The sequence below is a fragment of the Bos indicus genome, chromosome 21 (assembly GCF_029378745.1).
Source record: "Bos indicus isolate NIAB-ARS_2022 breed Sahiwal x Tharparkar chromosome 21, NIAB-ARS_B.indTharparkar_mat_pri_1.0, whole genome shotgun sequence".
In the NCBI taxonomy this organism is placed as follows: Eukaryota; Metazoa; Chordata; class Mammalia; order Artiodactyla; family Bovidae; genus Bos; species Bos indicus.
Window position 1 is genome coordinate 6,979,849 of NC_091780.1, and position 15,747 is coordinate 6,995,595.

Below are 15,747 nucleotides of genomic sequence, written 5' to 3' on the forward strand. Positions count from 1 at the left end.
TGAAGATGGGAGAAGGAGGGGACGACAGAGGATGAGATGGTTGGATGGCATCACAAATTCAAGGGACATGAGTTTGAGTAAACTCTGGGAGTTGGTGATAGACAGGGAGGCCTGGCGTGCTGCAGTCCATGGGGTCACAAAGTGTCAGACAGGCTGAGCGACTAAACTGAACTGAACTGAATCAATAAATATAGTAATGTCACAGGATATAAAATTAATACACAGAAATCCCTTGCATTCCTATATACTAACAATGAAAAATCAGAAAGAGAAATTAAGGAAGCAATCCCATTCACCATTGCAAAGAAAAGAGTAAAATACTTAGGAATGAATTTACCTAAGGAAACAAAAGACCTGTATACAGAAAACTATAAAACACTGATGAAAGAAATCAAAGATGACACAGATAGATTAATGTACCATGGCTCTTGAATTGGAAGAATCAATATAGTAAAAATGAGTATACTACCCAAAGCAATCTGTAGATTCAGTGCAATCCCTATCAGACTACCAATGGTATTTTTCATAGAACTAGAACAAATAATTTCACAATTTGTATGGAAATACAAAAGACCTCGAATAACCAAAGCAGTCTTGAGAAAGAAGAATGGAGCTGGAGGAATCAACCTTCCTGACTTTAAACTACACTACGAAACTTATGATTTTAAAATTAAACACTAGAGTAGTTATGCTAAATGCTATAGCTGCTTAATTTTCTGACTTGTTCTTATGGTTATCTGGACCCTTGCTAGATAAGAAACTAAAATTCAGGAATTTTGCTATCTAAGATGAGGGGTTCAGATGTGAAGGTGGCTTCCCAGGAAGGCTCTGTGTGTGTACAGTGTTGGGGTGCAGGTGAGGTGCTTGTAGGTGTGCTGTCCTGTGTATGCCTGATGGTTCCCTGTTGGTCCCCAGTCAGGTGATATTGGGCTCAGAGAGACTGGGAGGGACCCTCAGACTGGAGGGAGTAGTGGCACAAGTTAAAGGCACTGGACAGGTAAGAGGCCGTCTGTGGCCCAGGTTCATGGTCTTTCTGGGTAAGAAGCTAAACCTGCGCATTGAGGGTTCAAACCCATAGCTGTGACACCTCCAGTGTGCCCACTGGGGCTGAACAATGACCTCACCTAGCCTGGGTGCCATGAACAGGTGGTATACCTATGTCAGCCCTTTGTTTATTGTTCCCCTTCTCTTTCTTCTCACAAGGGCAAGGACCTTGTCAATGTCCCATTCATTCAACAAACATTTGTAGAGCACCTGCCATGTGTCAGGTGGGCACTGGAAACTTGGCTGTGCTCCTCTCTCCCTTGTGCCCAACAGCACCCAGGGTTTAGGAGGGCCGGTGAGTCATTTGAATGGATGAATGGATTGTTTAGCACTGGTGGAGGGAAAGCACCTCAGTCGTCCAGAATTGTTCACCTTCATGGTCAGCAGCGTTGTGTTGAAAACAAGGTTTTATTCTAGGACCGTGAGTGTTTACACACTAGTGCAGGTGGGGGGCAGATGCTCCAATGACAGAAGAGTGGAAGTCAGAGGCTGGTTTGGGACCCTGCGGTTAAATCCTTCACCTTCCCGCAGAACAGTCATTGTGGATTTATCCACGAGGTGTCCTGACCCACTTAACCTTGACTTGACCTTGACCTGACTCTGACTTTGACTCAACCTTGAACCTTCCCAGTAGCCCTTCTCATTCTGTTCTACTAGCATCAGGTCCTGCAGAAACCTCTTAAATCTTTCCTTCACCCATCATGCCTTACTGTGGCCTTTATTTAAATGGATTTGTTTTAAAGGTAGGAAAAAAAGAGCATTATATCCTTATTATGTGGAAGAACCAAGGCACTCAACTTATAAGGCTCAGTAGCTAATCGGAAAAAGAATGACAAGCTCTCTCCATATTATCCCGGATGGCCTTACGTGGGGGTTACTGAGGTCATGGACGTGGTCAAGGCAGGCACGGGTTCAGATACCAGAGCCACCACTAGATACAGGCAAATTCGAGGGCAGGTTACCTGATCTCAGCATCTATAAACTGGGAAATTAGAACCTTTCTCATATAAGTCTAGAGACAATTAGGTGAAGTAATGCCTATAAGTTCCTCCGTCCCTAGTAAGCCCTTGGTGAACGCTAGCCAAAACCATCACCACTGCTCAGCTACAAAACTCTATTAGTGGTAAACATCAGCCAGTTGTTGGAGGCCAGCATTTACATGTTGTCCACCATTTTGAAGACACCACACACACGTGCACACACACAGACACAGTACAGTGTGTAACTATACCATTTAAATAACCTACAGTGGTATTTTGCAGGTAATGAAGATTTGAGGGAAGGTCCTAGTATATGCTAACATTCCCCTTCTTGTCAGAACAAGTTTACATAATTTACATGTATTTTAGGATAAATTAAAACAGCAGAACTACGTTGAGTGGTTCATTTCTAACTTTATGAATGTCTCTGAGCTCTGTATTTGTAGACTTCAGATAATTCTATCAGTAGGACAAGGGTAGGACTTTGGAAGGAGAAGCAGTTATGGAAGGGGTTTCAGCATCTTTCAGACCCCAAGGTTGGACTATGACTTGGTGCATGACTGGAAGCTTCCAGATCTGTCCCCCTCCATGGCTCAGTGCAAAGTGGGCTGGAGAGGTGGGTGGTGGGAGTGAGTGATGAGTTTCTGCTTGATGTGGATGGATGTGAAATGCTCGCTCCTGCCAGCACCTCTGCCTGCTAACCTGTGTTTGGATTTAAATACTGCTGAAGGAAGGAGCCTGGTGAAATATAAGTATATAATTTCCACGAGGAATTCCTTATGGCCCTGAGAGCAGAAATTAGCACTGCAGAGTTAATGAATGTGCTCTGGCCCACACCAAGCATGGCTTGGGCATGTTTCCCTTTCATGACTCCTAATCCGTTTACTGGGGAGCCAACACTCCCTGGCCACTTGGAGTGAGCTTGACACTAAGTCTTGAGAGCAGGAAGGGAAAACTTTCAGCTGCATCTGCCCAGTGAGTTGTCAGGGAGGACAGAGGGTGACCTCAGGGCCAGCCATTCTCCAAGAGCTAGACAGGCTTGAACCTCAGGGGATGATCCTCAGAGCACATGCACGGGAACCCCTGGGGTCTTACTGATCTGCAGAATGCCTGGCCCACCACTAAAGTTTCTGATTCAGTGGATCTAGGGAGGGTTCTGAGATTCTGCATTTCAAAAAAAGCTTCCAATAATGAGGTGCAGGTACCACACAATGAGCCACTGGCATACAGTAACAAAGGTTACTTGAAATTTTAACTCAAGAAATATGATGAAAACAACCAAGACTGGTGAGCTTGGTTCTGTGACTTGAACTTGACAGTAGACACAAAAATCATCCAGTAGAACAAGTATGTGGCTAATCTGGGAAGGAAAGATAGTTATCTTATCTTCTGAGGGCTGGAGGACGAGAAGGTCCAGAGGGAAGCTGGGGCCAGAGACCCTACCCAAGTCAAATGCAGGTGGAACCCTCTTGGAGGCTCCAGGCCTTGTACAGCAGAAACTCCATGACTGGAGAGGGGGGATCAGGCAGCTGGTCACCCAAGTTTAGAGACAAACCACTCCCAACTTTCTCTGCTCTCAGAAGACAAAGGATGCTGTGAAAGTCATCACTCTGACTTTAATCCTTACAAACCAGGAAGGAGGAGTCATTGGAGGACGGTGACCAAAACCTGGGCAGCAATGACTGACTATCATTCTGCAGTTTGCCACAGTCAGGACAGGGAACTCTGAGCAAGGTTCAGCAAAGACCCCTCTGCTTTTAAAAAAGAGAATAAATAAAGGTCAGAGCAGAGTTAGTTCTGACTCCATAGCTAAAGAAGGTCAACACAGCTCAGCAGGTAGGGGAAATTCTGGAAGATTCTATTTACATAATCATGGACAGACCGAATAAGACAAAGGGGGAGGGGGACAGATGCAGAGCCAGGGGCTACATGGCAGCCCTGGATGAGCTGGATATAAAGGCCTAAAAAGACAAGAGAAAGAGGCAAGTGACAAGCGCAGGTAGAAAACACTTTGAAACCTCAGCAGATAGCTCAAGCCAGACAGGCAGAGGCCTGCAAGCTGATCCCTGTTTATAAAGTGTCTACAAAGATAGCTTTTTGTTTTTTATTAAATTAACCTTCAAAGTAAAAACTGGAAGATAAGCCTGAATAAGGCCAAAATCCTGCAGCTTTTCAACAAAAAGAATGGAATGAAAACTGGGACAGATAAAAGAAAGGACCAGAGCATGGTAGCCAGGAGCAGTACAGAGACGGTGGAGCCCGAGCCCCAGAAAACTGTGTGTCCAAGTTCAAGAATGAGGACTCAGCTGCTGGATTCCTGTCCCAGCTTCACAGTTGCTGCTGGGGACCTCAACCAGGCTACTTGCCTCCATAATCAGGGGACATAGATAGCACCCATCTCATAAGGCTGTCATGAGAATTATATGAGTTAATAGAAATAAATTGCTTAGGACAGTTCTTGGCACACAGTAAGTGATAAATTTATCATTTTTATAACCACTGTCATCATCACGATTTTTCAGAAGTATCCAAAAACCCCATTCCAGGAGGAAATTCAATCCAAGATGCTACAGAACTCTACAGATGTTACCTCCAAGACTCTGCCGATTGGTTCTCTGAAATCGTGGCTGATGAGAGAAGAGCCAAAAGTCTGAGGGTGGATTTCAATTTCCCAAGTGCATAAATGGGCAAGTCCAAGGAATGTAGCTTCAGCCTCTTGTCAACCCCTGGCACAGCTGGAGGACAAATCAATGATTTAGACAGATGGTTTGTGTGCATTTTAGAAAAGAAGGCTTGCGTGTATGCCCTAAATGAGGGAGGGTTTAATGAGAACACACAGTGCCTGTCAGACAGTGTTAATGGGGTGGTGGGTCAGGGCAGCAGAACACTTAGCAAGTCTCCATGGTATCACTATGGATGAAGCAGGAAAACAGGTGGACTGATGGCCTGTCCCCATGGAGCTGCTGCTAGACCCAGGTCTCCTCTGTCCAGGGAGGCCCCTGGTGTATGTCTGCAGCGCTGCCTGCGGAGTTTGTCAGAGTCTCGTCATGTGGCTCCGCTGGGCCGGGCCCTGTGGTGGGAGGTGCCGTGTGATCAGGAGGCTCCACAGAAACTTGTGGCTGTTCAGTGGTAGGGCTCCTCTCAGAACCCAGCACCCAGTCTATTTCCCCCTCACTTTCGTGCTTCACCCACTCCTTGTGGTTCTGGGGAATGGAACACAGACTCCCGGTTCTCAGTGATTCTAAGGACAGCAGACAGGGAAGAAGAATGTGCACTGAAGATTTTATAGCTAGCAAAACTGGCCTTCGGGCAGAAGCTTAGGCTACTGTACCCATGAGCCCTTCTTAAGGACTCTACCAGACCAAGACTCAGCAATTTTTTTTTCTGTTAACTAAAGATATGAAATATTTTTAGCTCTCTAAGCCATATGATCTCTGTCATTATTATTCAGCTCTATCATGGTAGCGCCAAAACAGCCATGGACAATAGATAAATAGGTAGGGCTATTTCCCAGTAAAACTTTATTTAAAAAACAAATGTCAGAAGGGATTAGGCCCTCAGGCCATAGTTTGCCAACTCCACTATGATAGGATGCTCTTCATTTAACTGAGAGGTGACTGGGGACACTTTGATAAATGGGTTGAAGGTGAACATTTTAAAATGTTTAATTGTAGAGGTAAAACTAAAATAAAGATGGAGACAGGCATATTTAACAATGAAGATATAACAGTAATGAATATTTATGTCCCAAATAACAGAGCAATTACCTATGTAAAGCCTAAACCACAGGAAATGCAAAGAAATATAGATAGAAATTTATTGTGCATCAGTTCAGTTCAGTTCAGTCGCTCAGTCGTGTCCGACTCTTTGCGACCCCATGAATCGCAGCATGCCAGGCCTCCCCGTCCATCACCATCTCCCGGAGTTCACTCAAATTCACGTCCATCGAGTCAGTGATGACATCCAGCCATCTCATCCTCCATCGTCCCCTTTTCCTCCTGCCCCCAATCCCTCCCAGCATCAGAGTCTTTTCCAATGAGTCAAATCTTTGCATGAGGTGGCCAAAGTACTGGAGTTTCAGCTTTAGCATCATTCCTTCCAAAGAACACCTAGGGCTGATCTCCTTCAGAATGGACTGGTTGGATCTCCTTGCAGTCCAAGGGACTCTCAAGAGTCTTCTCCAACACCACAGTTCAAAAGCATCAATTCTTCGGCGCTCAGCCTTCTTCACAGTCCAACTCTCACATCCATACATGACCACTGGAAAAACCATAGCCTTGACTAAATGGACCTTTGTTGGCAAAGTAATGTCTTTGCTTTTCAATATGCTATCTAGGCTGGTCATAACTTTCCTTCCAAGGAGTAAGCGTCTTTTAATTTCATGGCTGCAGTCACCATCTGTAGTGATTTTGGAGCCAAAAAAGATAAAGTCTGACACTGTTTCCACTGTTTCCCCATCTATTTCCCATGAAGTGATGGGACCAGATGCCATGATCTTCATTTTCTGAATGTTGAGCTTTAAGCCAACTTTTTCACTCTCCTCTTTCACTTTCATCAAGAGGCTTTTGAGTTCCTCTTCACTTTCTGCCATAAGGGTGGTGTCATCTGCATATCTCAGGTTATTGATATTTCTCCCGGCAATCTTGGTTCCAGCTTGTGCTTCTTCCAGCCCAGCGTTTCTCATGATGTACTCTGCATATAAGTTAAATAATCAGGGTGACAATATACAGCCTTGACGTACTCCTTTTCCTATTTGGAACCAGTCTGTTGTTCCATGTCCAGTTCTAACTGTGGCTTCCTGACCTGCATACAGGTTTCTCAAGAGGCAAGTCAGGTAGTCTGGTATTCCCATGTCTTTCAGAATTTTCCAGTTTATTGTGATCCACACAGTCAAAGGCTTTGGCATAGTCAATAAAGCAGACATAGATGCTTTTCTGGGACTACACCGTTATTGTGTATAGGTGACTGTTAATATAAGACAGACCAAGTGCCAAGTAAATAAAAAACAAGAAAGGATATGAAAGATCTAAATAACATAATCAATAATATAAATCATATATACCAAGCACTATTCCTTGATAATAGAGAACACACCTTTTTCTCAAAGCCACAAAGAGAACATCAATAGGTTCCTGGAAATAGTACAGATAGTAGCCTCTGATCACACATCAATAGGGTTCGAAATTAATGAAAAAAAATTTAAGAACAAAGGTCCCCTCTACCTGAAAATTAAAATTTACAGGATACAAAACCCACATTTGGCTCAAAGGGAAGTAACTTAAAAGTGCAGAGACCTGGGGATGTCCACTGACATTAAACTCAGCCTGGGCATTTAAAGCTGTTCCTTTGTTCACTCGTTTAACAGCCTTAACTGAGCACCAGATGAGGATAACGTTTGATGAAGCATCTCCTCTCCACCTTTCAGAGCTTCCTCTGGGTTAGAAAACTTAGGGACACAGGGCGGCCTTAGCCCTGATCCCTGTCGGGGAGCTCGTGACGAGGGGATGGGTCAGATGCCCAGCCAGGATCGGTGTGGACGTGTTGAGATGGTAGCAGAGCTCGTGACTAGCTCACGGGTCAGAGGCCCAGCCAAGATCAGTGTGGACGTGTCAGGGTAGCAGATTTCGTGACTGGGGCAGGGTCAGATGTGCAGCTGAGATAAGTGTGGACGCATCAGGGTAGCAGAGCTCGTGACTAGCACACGGGTCAGATGCCCAGCCAAGATCAATGTGGACGTGTTGAGGTAGCAGAGCTCGTGAATAGGGCAGGGGTCAGATGCCCAGCCGAGATCTGTGTGGACATGTCAAGGTAGCAGAGCTCGTGACTAGCACATGGGTATGATGCCTAGCCGAGATCTGTGTGGACGCATCAGGGTAGCAGAGCTCGTGACTCGGGCAGGGGTCAGCTGCCCAGCCGAGATCTGTGTGGACGCATCAGGGTAGCAGAGCTTGTGACTCGGGCAGGGGTCAGCTGCCCAGCTGAGATCTGTGTGGGCGCATCAGGGTAGCAGAGCTCGTGACTCGGGCAGGGGTCAGCTGCCCAGCTGAGATCTGTGTGGGGGCATCAAGATAGCAGAGCTCGTGACTCGGGCAGGGGTCAGCTGCCCAGCCAACATCTGTGTGGACGTGCTGAGGTAGCAGGAAGCAGTAGCTGTACTGCATCCCAGTGGACCTGGGTGGAGCCAGCTCATCTCTTACTGGCTGGGTAGGCCCGAGCCGGTCACTTTGCACAAGCCTCCCTTTCCTCCTCTTAGTAGGAACCGAGCAGAGACTAGAGCACATAACATCTGGTTACAGAGGGGCCCAGCTAGTATGTATTTATTGCTTATTGACTTGAAGCGGCTCAGGTTATAACTGAAGAGTGTGTTTAAGGCCACACGCTAGGGCGCGAGTTGGCTGGGATGGCTATGTCCACAGCAGGAGACGGCAGTCAAGGGTGAGAGGCCCAGACATTGCTGCCTCATGAAGAGCAACTGAAAGGCTATGTACATTAGTTAAAAGGGAAAACTAAAGGAATACCTGGCAGGATTTCAGAGTATCTGGAAGGATTTTCAGATACCTGGAAGGATTTGCCCCGGTGCCTTTGTATACTTTGTGTCATCATCTAGAGGACAAGCACTGTTACTCTGGTGCTTCACAGGCTGGTGGGACAGACATCCTGGCCATAGTGTAATGAGCTCCCCATCATGCACAGATCCACGCAGTCCCTGCCAGTCTTCTGAAGGCATCACTCATCACCTTGGATCCAGGACTTCAACTTTTGCCTTCTAGAAATCATCCAAATTATGGACAAAATTGGCAACTACCCAGATGTCCAAGTATGTACCACCTAAGTAAAATGGCTCTACCTATACGATGGAGCATTATGCAAGCATTAAAAATCACTCTTGAGACAATATTTTTGATCGCATACAAATTGTTTCTCCTATCAAGAGAAAAATAGGCGCAATATTAAGAGAGTTGTTTATAATATGGTATCTTTAAAGAAACTATGTTTAGGAAAAGACTGGGTCCGTGTGTGTTCTTCGTTCTCTTGCTTTATGTTTTTATGTACCTTTCAGATTTTGTACAATGTACATGAATTGTATTTGTCATTTCTGCTAAGTAAACAAAAAATATGACTCTAGAGGAGATTCCTAATATGACTGAAAGTGTAGACAAGAGATACGCTGGGGACGAACACAAAGATCATGTTAGGAAGCTCCTGATCACTTCTCAGTTTTCTTTATTGACAATCATGGAATTTGATTAAATTCAAAAAACATTTGTTACATCCTTAATAAGCACAAGGCTCTGCGCTAGAAGCTTTCTCTCAGAAGAGCCAGAGACAAGAATCATCTACAGCAAAATGTGACCAGGCCTTTGAGAGCCAGAGGGAAGAGAGTCTGGACTCTGAGTGACCCCAAACATTTTGCCAAGGACTGGGACATTCTCTACAATTTTCTAAATAAAATTTTCTTTTGTTCGCCTAAAAGTTAAAATTTACAACATGCAACACTTGGAGGAGGGAGAAGATGTCACGGAACTCAGTCCAACAAAACTTGTAGTAGAAGTCTCTTTTCTCTGGTTCTTGATGGCAGAGTAGGGTGTGGCCAGTCTCGTGTGCCTGTTGGTGGGAAATCCTTAAAGCTCAATTAGATAGAGCCACCTTTGCAGGACAGACACTTAGGAACCTGCATTTACAAATCAAAGAGAAGGAGCAATATTCTAGTGAAAATAGATCATTCTGACACAGTACTTGCTGAATAAAAATCTCAGAAGTTCACAGGGGGATTTCATACCATAGACTTAATAATGCCAGAAATAAAATGAACCTCTTTCCTTTCTACTTGGAGGGCTCAGGAACACAGTTTCTGTAGCTCATTAGCTATTAAAATTATTAACAAATTATTATTTTCAATTGAAAGTGGTTATGGTACTCATTATTTCCTTTTATGCCAAGATTCTCTACAGCCTACTCAGAACATGAATTGTCCAAAGCAATCCAAAGTTTCTAAATAGTTTTGGACCAGGTTCACTGACTTTGGCCCAGCAAACCACTCAGGGCTGAGTGGCTAAAGGAATCTGTTACATAATTTATTGAGAACTTAATTGAGACTAATCATTGTCTCTCATTCCCTTGCCTGAGAACATCTGCCCAACATCTGCTGTGACTCCATTTGGTTGGGATGTTTGAATCTTTCTGTGAAGTGAAATAAAGGGCATGAATATTTTATTGTAGATTTATCCCACTGTAACTTTTTATAGGAAACTGCTGGTGGTTTTATTAGCCAGCAGCATTAATACACAGTGTCTCTCCAGAGTGCTGGAGCCAAGGTTTAGGGTGTTCTCAGAACACGCTGCCTTACTGAGATCCACCCTTGAGGAGAAGGTAGGCAGGTCTGTGAGCGATGTGCTGAAGCAAGTGTATGGGATGGGAAATACAGATCCTGGACTATTCAGTGAGGAGCCCGCTAAGATCCGGGTCCATCCGGAAGGGGAGCATGAGATGATAACAGGTTGACATGTGTGATCAATCGCTGGCATGTCCACGTGAGAAATGAATAGGAGCCATTCACCCCATCACCCCACTTCACATGGTAAAGCAAAGTGTGGGAAGTTCAGCAGCCAAAGTCATCAAAGACTTAGCCAGCGAGCCCAAACTAGAACCAAGCCTCTTGCCTCCTAGGAGGTTCCCAGCTGTAAAAAGGTGAGGATATTCTTGGGGGAAAGAGTATCCTTCAGACTGGGAACCAGAGGCAGAAGAAGGCACATGCAGGACTTCTGGAAGAGCTCCTGGAGGGGCAGACTCTTGAAACTGGCCAGCTGAGCAAGTGAGGAGGCTGTGCAGGCAGAGGGGTCAGTGCCCACGTCTCCAGGTCAGGGAATGTCAAACACAGGGAGGAGCACATGGGGCCAACTGAAGCCAGCAGGTAAGGCTAGTCCTGCTACCTTGATCTGACCTAAGTTTCATTTGTTTTAGAGCAGTGTCTTATTTTTGTTTGCCTGTTTATACTCATGAAAACATCTTCAATCCCTAGTGGAATGATGGAGGAGCCTGGGCTGAAAGAATGACTAAGTTATCGGGCTGGGCCTTGAGTGTGACTTCAGAATGTGAAAGATAGTAGGCCCTAGGGAGCCATTGAAGGTTTTAGAGTGAGAAAGTCACATAACTAATGCCATGGCAGCGGTGCGTAGATTACTTGGAAGAGAAAAGAGATCCCATGGTGGGAAGGCAAGTTAGGAGACTGTTACAATACCCCAGGCAAGGTGGCCATGGAAGTGGAGAAGGGAAGCAGATCTGAGATCCCTCATGGAGCTTGGCTTGGTAGCACTTAGCAGCTGCCCTCTAACCCTGCATGGCTGGTCTCTTGAAAAGAGTCTTGGCAGTGGGGCAAGGAGGAATGGTTTGTGACCTTGCCCGCCCAGAACCAGAGGTGTAGGACCCCTGCTGTCCTTCAGGCTGCCAGTCATGAAGTCCTGGAGTTTCCAAAGTGGAGAGCAGGGAGGCCTATGCATCACGATACATACGGGAATCATATCATGAGTTAGCTCTGGGAAAAGAAAAGAAAGGGAAGGGAAGGGAAGGGAAGGAAGGAGAGCCATGGGAACAAAGGAGCCCAAGGCTGAACAAGGGTAGGACCGGGACTCCTTGGAAAACAGGGGAGGAGGAGGCTTCAGAGAAGTAGAAGGCAAGCGGCAGGAGCTCTGGGCATCTGAGAAGTCAAGGAGGAACCAGTACAAATCAGACAGGGCAGTTGCCAGGGTCAAAAGTGTCGAAGCTGCCATCTGCACTAAGGATTGGCCTGACGAGTGATGCTTACCGAAGACCCTGCATCATTTTATTCAGTGCGGGAAGGAAGACGTTGCAGGATGCCAGCCACCAAGCAGGACTGGGGCACCCCATCGCCAGCCGTCTCCACACAGTTCTGGCCTGGATGTCTGTCTTCCCCAGGGAATCTCTTCCCAGGCTCAATGCAGACACCACCCTTTCCAAACCGTTCCAGCAGAGCCACAGCTTCTAACCCAGCAGCACATTAGGCGGTACCAGCAATTCAAAATAGACCAACAAAGAGTCACCGTGGAGGCTGTTGTCCAGGGCTCTGGCCAGCTCCTGTCTGCTCTGGGGGAGTCGGGAAGCGCCTTTGGCAGGAGAGGCTCAGGGAGCAAATGGGAGGCTTGCAATTAAAGGGAGTCATGGGTGGGGACGCGGGCGGTGCTGTACATTCCCTCGCTCATAAAGCCCGGGGCCAGAACCCTTGCAGGGCGAGCTCGGAGCCAGCGTTAGCCAGATTTGCAGACTGGTCATGTTGGAGCCCTGCCCCTGTCCCTCTGCACACAACCGCTTTTCCCTTCTGTGCCCCTTCCAGAAGACACAGGGCTATGGCTCACTCCAGCTCTGGAGAACTCCCCCAGAAACATTTTCAGAGAGTCTTGTGAAATCCTGAGCATTTTCCTAGCCAATGTGAGGCAACGGCAGGGCTGGAATGTCGGGGAGGTCTGCTTGCATGTTTTCACATTGAATAATTTGGTGGGGCTGGGCCACTGGGCCAGCTGGGCAGGGGTTCCTGCTGGCGTTCATCAGGCCTCTGGCTATCTCTGCAGCCCCCTGGATTCAGGACTTTGGTGTTGGTTTCAGAATGGTACCGCTCAGACTGGTGTCTTGGGAAAACTGCATCACATCATAAATCTGGGGGAGTCTTGTTTCCCTCATCTTCTCAGGACAGAATTCTTGGGACACACATATTGAGCCAACCAAAAGACAAATTAGAGTGTGTGTGTAATAGGAATGTGGGGACAGAGCATTGCGGGAGGACCCATGTGGCAAGACAGAGGTGCAGAGTAGCCTCTCAGGCCAGAGCCACAGGAGGACGCACATCCAGCCTCTCTGGTTTAGGTTCAGAACCACCAGAGCTGCCTCCTTGGAAAATTAAAGTGGGCAGTCCCAGACCAGAGGCAGAACTGAATTCCACAGCAGACATGGCTTGGCCTGCACAGGCGTCTTAAGGTTTTAGAGTTCATTTCCAATACTTTAAAAATCAAGAGATTGCAATAAGACTGGGAGCTTTCAACATTATTTTTTAAAAGGAAAGATGTGGCAATACTTGACCCACATGGCAACAGTAGACTGGAGCCTGGCAGCTCCCAGGACAGACACCACGTTCATTCTCAGTTGACCACAGATGCCGCCACTCTCAGCAGTCAAGGTCAGTTAGTACTTCTGACCTGGTTCTGGGTTGTGCAAGCATTTTTCTTATGAAAAATGTTCAGATGCATAGGAAAGTCTGAGATTAGCTAATAAACACCTATGCTGTGAACATCCTTGTCCAGTTTCCTTGGACACATGCGCAAGTTGTGTCCCCACAAGGCTGACTACACAGTCATAGGTCTGCACACCTCGAGCTTTCCTCCCAAGACTTGCCTAGCATTACCCTGTCACCAGCGCCACAAGGGCTCCCATTGCTCCAGTGGTGAACAAATTCAGTTTAGTCAGACTTTGTCAGAGAAGGTGATGGCACCCCACTCCAGTACTCTTGCCTGGAAAATCCCATGGACGGAGAAGCCTGGTGGGCTGCCGTCCATGGGGTCGCTAGGAGTCGGACATGGCTGAGCGACTTCATTTTCACTTTTCACTTTCATGCATTGCAGAAGGAAATGGCAACCCACTCCAGTGTTCTTGCTGGACATGACTGAAGCGACTTAGCAATAGCAGCAGACTTCGTAGTGTTGCCATCTGGTGGGGAGGAAATGGTGCCTCGTTGTTTGATTTTTTTTTAATTCCCCTGTGCTGTAGTGAGGTTGAGTGTTTTCATATGTTAAGAGGATATTTATATTTTTTCCGTGATTTATCCTCCTGTTCTTTGCCCATTATCCTGTTGGGCTACTTATCTTTTACCAATTGATTATGAGCTTCCTCATACACCTTGGATTATATTTTCCCTTATTTGAGGCATCTCTCTTCACCTATGAGGTCTTTCAGTAGAAGCTTTCATCTTTAATTTAGTTAAATTGGTTAATTTTTAATTTAGGAATTGTCCTTCTTTTGTTTTACAATTCCTTCCTGACCTTTTAACTGCAAATATATTTTCCTATGTATTCTTTCAAAACTTTTAAGGTTTGGCTTTTTTGTGCATATAAGAAGGCTTTAACCCATCCAGAGGATGAGATGGTTGGTTGGCATCACCGACTCGATGGATATGAGTTTGAGTAAACTCCGGGAGTTGGTGATGGACAGGGAGGCCTGGCGTGCTGCACTCCATGGGGTCGCAAAGAGTGGGACACGACTGAGCGACTAAATTGAACTGAACTGAACCCATCCAGAATGCCTTTTCCTGTATAGTCTGAGTTGAGACAATGAACTAATTTCTTCCGTATGATAACCTATTGTTTCTGCATTATATCATGGCTAGTTCACCCCATTCCCACTGTTTGATAAGGCTGCATTTATGGTAACCAAGATAATAAAACACACTCTTCTTTCTGGCCATAGAAAATTACATTGGAAATAAGCAGTAAAAAGATAGTGACCTACTTTTTTCTATATTTTTAGAAATTAAAAAATATATAGTTCATGAGTTTGGAGGAAATGATATTGGAAATTATAAGATATTCAGAACTAACAATTTTTCTTTTTTCTCCCTATTTTTGGGAAGCTGTGGATTATATTTCTGTTCTTTTGATAGCCACTCTTAAATGTGACCCATGTACCTTAACTATAAGCATTTCAGTAAAGTCCAAAGTATTTAGAATCACCAGCCTCTTCCTAAACAAGGCAGTGCCCTTAGTGTGTGTGACCCTCAAGCAGCCTCTACATCTTCCCGTTATTATCTGGACATTTTGCGTTACTATACTGAAAACCTAAAACGTTCTGGTGTAATGAGAAATTGTATTAGTTAGATGAAACAGGCAAAATTCCTAGAAATACTACTGTAACTGACTCAAGAAAAAATAGATAACCTGAGCACACACATAACAAGTAAATCAAAAACTTCCCACAGAAAACAGCCCAGGATCAGATGGTTTTACTGGTGAATTTTACCAAACATCTAAGGAAGAATTAATATCAATTTTTAGTAGCCTCTTCCTAAAAGTAGAAAAGGAAGCACTTTGCAATTCATTCTATGAGACCAGTATTACCCTGATGACAAAACCAGACAAAGATATCACAAGAAAAGAAACTACATGCCAATATCACTTATGAATATAGACACAAAAATCCTCAGCAACATATGAGTAAATTGAATCCAGCAATATAAAAAGGATTACATACCATGATCAAGTGGAAACTTATCTGAAAATCAAATAATGTAATATACCACATCAGTAGAATAAAAGACAAACCACATTATTGTCTCAATTAACACAAACACACACAAAGTATTTGACAAAATTAAATATTCTTTCATGATCAAAACATTCAACAAACTATGAATAGAATAGAATTTTCTCAACCTCATGAAGGGCACCTACAAAAAACCCACAGATATCATCACACTTAATAGCGAAAGACTAAATGCTTTTCCCTTAAGAGAGGAATAAGACAAGAATGTCTGTTTTCACCACTTGTATTCAACATTGTACTGGTGGTTCTAGCCAGGGAAATTAGTCAAAAAAAAAAAAAAGCATCTAGATTAGAGAAGTAAAACTACATATATTTGCAGATGACATGATCTTCTATGTATGTATGTGCTGAAAAACAAAATTCAGCTCAGTTAATTCAAAGATCTAGTTGACTTTATTTAACA

General features: G+C 45.0%; 1 protein-coding gene across 2 annotated transcripts in view; it reads left to right on the top strand.

The window, feature by feature from the left end:
• ADAMTS17 (ADAM metallopeptidase with thrombospondin type 1 motif 17) overlaps window positions 1-15,747 on the top strand; it is a 404,698-nt gene that overhangs the window by 349,965 nt on the left and 38,986 nt on the right. The window lies entirely within an intron of this gene.